Source organism: Nicotiana attenuata, unplaced genomic scaffold, assembly GCF_001879085.1.
Source record: "Nicotiana attenuata strain UT unplaced genomic scaffold, NIATTr2, whole genome shotgun sequence".
Taxonomy (NCBI): Eukaryota; Viridiplantae; Streptophyta; class Magnoliopsida; order Solanales; family Solanaceae; genus Nicotiana; species Nicotiana attenuata.
In genome coordinates, this window is record NW_017681602.1 from 1,422 (window position 1) to 11,064 (window position 9,643).

At 41.0% G+C, this 9,643-nt stretch overlaps 1 pseudogene; it reads right to left on the reverse strand.

The window, feature by feature from the left end:
• Positions 1 to 6,605: 6,605 nt before the first annotated feature.
• Positions 6,606 to 7,233, reverse strand: LOC109221956 (annotated as a pseudogene).
• Positions 7,234 to 9,643: the final 2,410 nt, after the last annotated feature.

Below are 9,643 nucleotides of genomic sequence, written 5' to 3' on the forward strand. Positions count from 1 at the left end.
ACCACAATAATAACGTAGTTGAACAAATAGAGAAAATACTACAACAAATCTATATTAACGTAACAGGAAAATCATCCCAAGAGGTTCCATCAAAATCCTAGATAACAAATTAGCTATTCCTAATAGTATGCATAACTACAATAATAGAATTCATAACCAATAATGGAAATTGGAAGAAGGAAGTGAAAAACTCGTAGAAGAATCCTCCGCCTTGCTCCTAGTGTGTTCTTTCCTCCTTAGGTCGAATCTCTCGTCTCCTTAGGCTCCTTAGGCCTAAAGTGTGTCAAAAGTCCTCAAAATACCGTTTTTCCATGTATATATACCAAGTGGGGTCGGGCCCAAATAATTGTACCTTCTCCTACGCGAAAAATGACACTTTTCCCGGACAGACGTGCGCGGCCGTGGATCAACCGCGGATTGACCCTGCACTTTGACCAGTGTTCTACCTGACATGCGCGGCCAGTGCGCGGCCGCGCAGTTGTCACCTTGTTTTGTTTGGAATTCGGAAAAACGTAAAACATGAAAGTTGTAGCCCTTTGAATTAGATTTCCAACCATACATTTTGGAGCCCAAATGGGATTCTCAGCGAAAAGTTATATGCATTTTACTAGACAAAGCACAATATGCCTACTCGATTCTTCGTTTGTTCTTAACTATCATCCGTGATCCCCGAACACGATCCCGGCTTAATTCCTTGGGCTTTTACTCAGACTTCAAAGCTCCAGATAATTTGAATTCATTCCATAACATCTACATAGCTCGGAATCACTCCTACAAGGCATAAAACACACATTTAGTACAAAACGCTCGCGATTAAAGCTCAAACTCCAGTGAATTGGAATGTAATAATCGACTAAAATATGTAATTATAGCCTATCATCATTATCCAAACACTCATCTGGAGTAATTTATTCCAATTTAATGGTGTCCAACTTATTCAGGGTCCTCTAGAATTACAACTTGAACTAACTATACCTTTTGATACGTAACCACACTCTTGACTCATTGTTTTTAATTCAAATTATGTATATTTATATTAAATGGCATCTAATATCAGAGTAATGTTATTTGACCTTTACTGATTTAAAATCTGCTAGGGATCAATACAAAGTCTTGAGACAGTCAAAAGCCGCAGTCACTCTCCTCCTCGGACTCTGCTCAGTTGCCTTTGTTCACAAGCGCGATACCAGCACTTTTTTTTATCTTGTTACAAATATTAAAATATTTCATTTGTAGATAATGTCACATATATTTGGAACCATTTTGTGTTCCAAATGAAATGTAATGTTATAAGTATATAATATGTTGAAAGAAGGGTAGTTTACAATGTGATTTTGCCAAGACGAATGATAATACTCTTCAAAAAAAAATTTACTTTTGCCTCAAGGCAGAAGGGTTTGATAGCGGTCTGAGCTAACTCTGAGCACCAAAGAAGTACAAGCAATACAAGAAAGATGCAAAAAGAGCACATATCGATCTCCCATGTAGTGGAATACTACAATTTACTCTAAAAAAAAAAAAGGCACCCCGGTGCACTAAGCTTCCGCTATGCGCGGGGTCCGGGGAAGGGCCGGACCACAAGGGTCTATCGTACGCAGTCTTACCCTGCATTTCTGCAAGATGCTGTTTCCACGGCTCGAACCCGTGACCTCCTGGTCATATGGCATCAACTTTACTAGTTACGCCAAGGTTAAAGAGTGATAAAGGCAGAAGAAGAACATATATCGTATTGATTATATGGTTGGCTTTATATAGCCAAGTGTAGTACATAAAAGCTGTGAATAATGTAACAACTTAGAGAGAATCTAGGATACAGAGAAACCTATGTGAATAGCAATCCTAAACAAAAGGAATCTGATAAGCACCAAAAGAGATATTAAAAAAACAGAATAACAAAAAGTCCTATACAGAAGGAGATAACTTGCTACTGCCGTTATTACGCCCCCGCAAGTTGGCATCGAGGTCTACAACGCCCAACTTGGAAAAATGTTTATTGAAAACTGCTTGTGGAAGAGGCTTTGTAAGAAGATCCGCAACTTGATCCGCAGCATGTAAATGGGTAACTTCAAGCTGTTTGTGCTCAACCTGCTCACGGACAAAGTGGAAGTCGATAGCCACATGCTTCATGCGGCTATGGAAAACAGGATTGGCACAAATATAAGTGGTGTTGTGTCACAGAGAACTCTCGGAACAACAGTTAAAGGAAACTGAAGCTCTTGAAGAAGATGGGTGAGCCACTTAGTCTCGGTAACAGCAGCTGCAACTGCCCGATATTCAGCCTCTGTAGAAGAACGAGAAACTGAACGTTGCTTCTTCGAAGATCATGAAATAGGAGAACGACCAAGATAGATAACATAACCAGTGGTGGAGGTGCGATCATGAGGATCTCCCGCCCAGTTTGAATCAGAGTAAGCAAGCAGTCTACGGTCACTCTCCTTGGCAATGTGTACAGCATAGGAAGTAGTGGAACGGAGATAGCGGAGAAGCCGCTTAAGAGCAACCCGATGTGACATAAGCGGTTGATGCATAGCCTGTGACAACTTGCTGACAGCATAAGCTATATCGGGACGAGTGAAAGAAAGGTAATGAAGCTTACCAATAATGCATCGGTATAACGAACCGTCAACTAGATGATCATCAGGTGAGGGGTCAAAAACAACAGTAGATGTCATGGGTGTAAAAACACCTTTGCAATTATCCATCGCAACCTCATGCAGTAGGTCCATAGTGTACTTTTGTTGATAGAGAAAGAGACCAGTAGAGGAACGAATTACCTCAACACCAAGAAAGTAATGAAGAGGTCCTAAATCCTTCAGTGAAAAACGTTTTGAATAGCCTCAATGATATAATGAACACCTCGTTGGCGATTACCAGTCACTAAAATATCATCAACATAGACCAAAATGTACACAGTGAACCCATACTTATGCAAAATGAAGAGCGAGGAATCAGATCGGGATTTAAAAAAACCCAAAGTAAACAGATAGTTTTTGAGTTCAGTATACCAAGAACGAGGAGCCTGCTTGAGGCCATAAATTGCCTTTTGAAGACGACATACATGGGTAGGATTCTCAGAACTTTCAAATCCCGGTGGCTGCCGCATATAGACTTCTTCATCAAGACTACCTTGCAAGAAGGCATTGTTAACATCCAGCTGATGAACAGGCCAATCAAGTTGAATGGCTATAGTTAGGACAAGACGGACAGTAGCACGCTTGACTACTGGACTAAAGGTGGAACGGTAATCTAGTCCAGGACGCTGAGTAAATCCCTTGGCAACCAAACGAGCCTTATACCTGTCAACAGAACCGTCAGGTTTATACTTAATACGGAATAACCACTTACAATCCACTACGTTTTTGGAAGAGTCACATGGAACCAAATCCCAAGTCTGGTTGCGAACAAGAGCATCAAATTCGGCTTGCATTGCTGAATTCCAGTGGGGAATTAGCTTGGCTTGCTTATGGGTTGTGGGAATTTTTTGAGATGATGTAGTGGTTGTGAGAAATTGACGAGGTTTAAGGCTATTAGTTTGTGATCGAGTGATCATTGGGTGCACTTTGGTGGCTGGCTGGTTTGATTGGGTTTGGGTTGGTGGATCCGACTGAATAGGCTGAGAGGATTCTAGTCGAGGTGGGAAAGAAGCCATTTGCGGCTGATGTAGTGACGAAGCAGATGTAGAGTGGGACGGACCTGGATTTTGGCTAGGAGTGGATGGTCTTTCTCGTCTTTGATATGTGATAAGTGACTGTGAGGGCAAAACTTGAGGTGCCAAGATTGAAGGAGGAGAAGTAGTTCTCTGCTGTTGTGGAGCTTGTGTGGAAGGTGGAGAAGTAGGAGTCGAGGTATGAGGAGAAGGAATATTACCTGATTAATGAGAGACACCATCAGAAGCAGATGTGATAGCCTGTGGGCATTGAGTGACCGTGGGCAATATAGTCACCGGTGGTGGAAGCTGATAAGAGGAATTTAAAGTTGAATTATTATCCTATTTGGCTGGTTGTTCAATAGAAATAATATCCCAAGCTACATTATCCTTACTTCTAAAATCTGAAAAAATATTTTGAAAAGGAAAATTGTCTTCTAGAAAAACTACATCCCTGGATACATATATTTTTGAATCAACTGGATCAAAACACTGATGGCTATAAAATTTATTAGAAAATCCTAAATAAACACATGGTGTAGATCGAGGTTCTAGTTTATTACTGGAATATGGTTTAAGCCATGGGTAGCATAAGCATCCAAAAACTTTGATGAAATTATAATTAGGCACTGTTTGAAATAGGATTTCAAAAGGTGATTTATTTTGTAAATTTGGTGTAGTCATCCAATTGATCAAATAAACTGCTTGATGACATGCATAACTCCAAAAAGTTGAAGGTAAGGATGCTTGGTGTAACAAGGTGCGGGCTGTCTCAATGACATGCCGATGTCGGCGTTCAACTAAGGCTACCCGTTGGGGTGTGTATGGGGGCGACACTAAGTGTTCGATTCCATGTGTTTTTAAATAGGAATCTAATTTTTGAAATTCACCACCACCATCAGTGTACAAGGATAATATTTTTGTGTGAAAATGTCTTTCAAGCAGGGGATGCAAGGTTTGAAAGATTTTTAAAACTTCTGTTTTAGCTTTGAGCGTGAACAACCACATATATTTTGAAAATTGATCAACAAATAAAACGTAGTATCATTTTTTGTCAATTGATAATACCGAAGACGGTCCCCACAAATCACTATAAATTAAATGTAATTTCTTATCACTGTGCAAAGAAGTTTTTGAGAAAGGCATCTTGTGGCTTTTATTGGAATAACATGAATTACAGATAGCACTAGTTTTTGAATCAGAAACTGGAATGGAAAAATCAAGCAAAAATTTATTTAGAGCACGATGATTAGGGTGGCCTAGTCGTCGATGCCACATGTGATATGGGACAGCAACATTGCATTTGGGAGGACCTTCAACATCGCCCGGTGGCCACTCATACAGCCCATTTCTAGTCCATCCGCGAACCAATGGCGCCCCCGTAGTCAGATCCTTCACAAAATAAAAACGAGAAAAGAATTCAATAGAGGTGTTATTTAATGGCTGGAGAGCAGAGAACATTTTGGAGATGGAATTTGTGATTTGATGCATTAATGTTCACATTACCAGTATGGGAGATTGGAATGGTATTACCATTGCCCATGACTATATCTTCCGAACCATGGTAGTCTTGCATAGTGGCTAGACTTTGAGTGTCCGAGGCAATATGATGTGTTGCACCACTATCAACGATCCACGGAGCTTGCTGATTTTGGAAGCGTGCAGCATAATTAGCGCGAGCTTGAAAATGATTGTGAGACCGTGTCCGACATACACGAGCAGTATGTCCTCTACCATCACAAAGCTGGCAGTAAATGCTGTTGTTGGGAGGCTGCTGTTGCTGATTGTTGCGCCTGGGCTGCTGATTATTGCGCCATGCTTGATTGCGACTTTGTTGATTGAGATTGTTGTTGTTGGGCGCATTTGATCTCCGATTGTTGTTGGATCCCTGGCGTGTAGGAGTTGACGCAGTCCCCTGAGCAATATTAGCAGTTGTTGGAGCAGAAGGAGTCCTTTTGGCTTCCTCATGATGAAGAAAAAGCTCATGATCAAGGAGCTTTTCATATAGTTCTTCGTATGAGATTGTTGAATCTCGAGCTCGGATGGCAGCGGAAAGGTCTCGGAATTCAGATCCAAGTCCAGTAAGAATCTTGACAACCAATTCTTCATTGGAAACGGGGGATCCAGCAGTGGCAAGTTCATCACATAGTGAGCGAACTTGATGAAGATAATCTGCAATAGGGCGAGAGTCCTTGGAAAGGCGAGCTAGACGGTCTCTAAGACTAAAGATACGAGTTTGGGACTTGTTTGCATAAGCAATGTGCAGCGCATCACAAGACATTTTGGCATTGGCAGCAGAAGCAATTGTACTAGCAATTGTTGAGTCTACAGATGCCAAGATAGCATTTTATATGAGCTGATCTTGCTGAAACCAAGCAAGAAAATCAGGATTGGGTACTTCTTGGTTATTTGCAGAGATAGTCTGAGAGGGTTTGGTTTCGATCCATCAAGGTGACTAAAGAGATTGTGCCCACACCTGAGTCTTCCATAGTGAAAAGTTATGGCTACCAGTAAGTTTGATGGGAAGTTGAGCAACGGGATTGAACTGGACAACAGTCTTTGAACCGGAGGTATTATCGGCATTGACAACAGTTGGAGAACTTGGAGCCATTTGTGTGTGCAGTGCGTGGGTTAAAAAAAAATTTAGGATCAAGCTCGTTGGAGCAGTAGGGCTCCTGATACCATAAAGAGTGATAAAGGCAGAAGAAGAACATATATCGTATTGATTATATGGTTGGCTTTATATAGCCAAATGTAGTACATAAAATCTGTGAATAATGTAACAACTTAGAGAGAATCTAGGATACAGAGAAACCTATATGAATAACAATCCTAAACAAAAGGAATCTGATAAGCACCAAAAGAGATATTAAAAAAAAACAGAATAACAAAAAGTCCTATACAGAAGGAGATAACTTGCTACTACCGTTATTAAAGGTAACTTCAGCAATACTACAATTTACTCTGAGAAAGGATTAAGCACACTACCGACAAACAGTATCACGCCTGTTTCATCTCTCTAATCAGGAAGAGAAATGGATGATACTTTCGTTTCTCTCATCCCTCCCCTCATTCCAATCATAGAGCGGTTACAGCTGCAGCTTCTGTCCCCTCTTCATTTACCTCAATAAGGGACTAGTGAAAAATTTCAGAAACATAAAGGCCAGGTGGGGAGTCCACCATCTCGGTGAGGTCATCACGATCAAAAGGAAAATCGAGGCCAAGCCCTTTTAGAACTTTTTTTTGCTGCAAATCCAAAAGAAAATTTGAATTTGCGGATACGAAATTCACCAACTCCAACCTTCTGATACGGAAGGTGACGGTCCAAGAATTGCGAATCAGAACAGATCTTTTCTACCAGAGCTTTCAGTCCATCATTGGCATCAGGTAGAAATATGTACATAGAGAAATCTCGCTTATCCTCACCCTGTTTATAAGGAAGCCTCAACACCTTGAAATTCTTGTACGTATTGCTTCTTATTGCTATTCATGAAGGGAACTTGAACAGAGGTACCATTGAGAAGGTGGAACTTATTGTTCTTTGTCATTGATGCATTGAACTTCTCATTGGTTCCGTTACCGGGAATCTGATAATCAAGCATATCTCAATCTAATTTTCTTGATTGTATCAATCATGTCGAACAACAATGACAACACTCAAGGAAACCCAGAAATTCAGACAATCCAACAATTTCAGGGAGATTCCCCACAAGGCTCTCCACAAGGTTCTCCACGAGGCTCCCCACGACGATCTCGTGAAGGCACTCCTGATGGATCTTATACAGATGGACAGGCTCAATTCGAAAACGTTGAAACCATGAATGAGGCTCTGCAAAAACTTATTGCCTCTCAAGTCAATAACGCTCTCCAAGCTTTTGTTCGCCAATTGCCTGCTGTCCCACCCACATCTGCTCCAAACAACAACACTTTGGAGAATCCACATTCAGGATTGATTAATTCTGGCAGCGGTGGAACCCCTAGTGAAACACAAGATAGAGACCCAGGTAATCCAGTTAATTCTGATTTACAAAGTCTAGTACTAACCTTGCAGAAACAGCTTAAGGAGCAAAATGAACGCATAGAGCAAATACCTGGAGTACCGCCCGTGATCAAGGGTGTGGATATAGATAAATATTTCCAACAACCATGAAAGCCAAGTGCTTCTCCCCTTCCAATTCCAAAGACGTTTAAGATGTCTGATATTCCAAAGTATGATGGTACATCAGACCCACGAGATCACGTTACTGCATTCACAACAGGTGTCAAGGGCAATGATTTGACTAAGCGAGAAATTGAGTCGGTCTTGGTCAAAAAAATCGGTGAAACACTCACTAAAGGAGCCCTAACATGGTATTCTCTTTTAACTGAAAATTCTATAAATTCGTTTGCTGAGCTTGCAGATTTATTTATCAAAGCACACTCGGGAGCTCAAAAAGTTGAAAAACGAATGGAAGATATCTTCAAAATCAAGCAAGGAGACTCAGAGTTGCTTAGAGAGTTCGTAGATAGATTTCAACGGGAAAGAATGACGCTGCCACGAGTACCTGACAATTGGTCAGCCACAGCCTTTGCTAGTAATTTGAATGAGAAGAGTTCAGAAGCCACGAGGCGACTCAAAGAAAGCCTTCGAGAATTCCCAGCAACAACGTGGAATGATGTCTACAAAAGATACAGCACAAAGATGAGGATTGAAGAAGACATTATTTTAAGACATAAAACAGAAGAAAAGGTAAGCTCAAGGCGTGTGGAAAATGAAAAGAGATCCGGTAAAAACAGGTACGAGCCATACATAGGACCTGCGGGAAAGGACTCACGGTCAAGACAAGATAATCAAAGGTACGATCACAGACCTAGGAACAGGGAATCAGGCTCCTCATCAAGGTTTGGGAATGATCGAAACACACGCGGGTCACGAGACGATGATGGAAGTTTGAAGGCAAGATTTGGTGGATATAATTTCAATGTCACTACCTCCGAACTCGTAGCTGTTTTGAGGAGCATGGGAGATAAGGTACGGTGGCCGAAAGAGATGCGGTCAAATCCAAATAAGCGCAATCCAGATCATTGGTGCGAATTTCACAATGATCACGGGCATAAGACTTCAGAATGTAGATTCTTGCAAAGTGAAGTGGACCATCTATTGAAACAAGGGTATCTCACTGAGTTATTTAGTGAGAAAGGTAAGCAAGCCTACATGAAAAATAGGCAAGAACCACCAAAGCCCCCATCACCCAAGAGAACCGTGAATGTTATAAGTGGGCGAGAAGATATTTATGGAATAACATATACGGCTTCAAATAAAGTTTCCAAAGTAACAATCACGCACGGGAAGCGAGTGCGACAGACCTTAGAAGATGAAAGTATCACTTTTGATGATGCAGATACAGAAGGAGTGATCACCCCCCACAACGATGCACTGGTAATATCTTTACCTGTACATGACACTAATGTAAAACGAGTTTTGATTGATCCAGGAAGTTCCGTAAATATTATACTACTAAGGGTATTACGTGAAATGCAAGCTGAAGACAAAATGATACCGAAGGCGCATACCTTGTCCGGGTTCGACAATTCAAGCGTAGTAACAAAAGGAGAGGTAGTTCTAACAACTTTTGCTGCAGGTGTTGTTAAAGAAACTAAATTTCAGATAGTAGATATGGAAATGGCTTATAATATGATCATGGGGAGACCTTGGATCCATGATATGGATGTTGTCCCATCAACTCTACATCAAGTTATTAAATTCCCATCTTCATGGGGAATATGCCAAATCATAGGTGATCAACAAGCATCTAGGAGCATCAATTCCGTTGCAGATTCAATTGTTAATGGTGGAGAAAAATAGCAATTACAGAATTTAGGTGAGGGTAACATGGAAACAACCTCACAAGAAGCAAACGGATCTGGATTCAAGACCTGATACCATTCAAGAACCGGAGGAGAATGATAACATCAAAACAACGATAGAAGAGCTAGAGGCTGTGGTGTTATTTATAC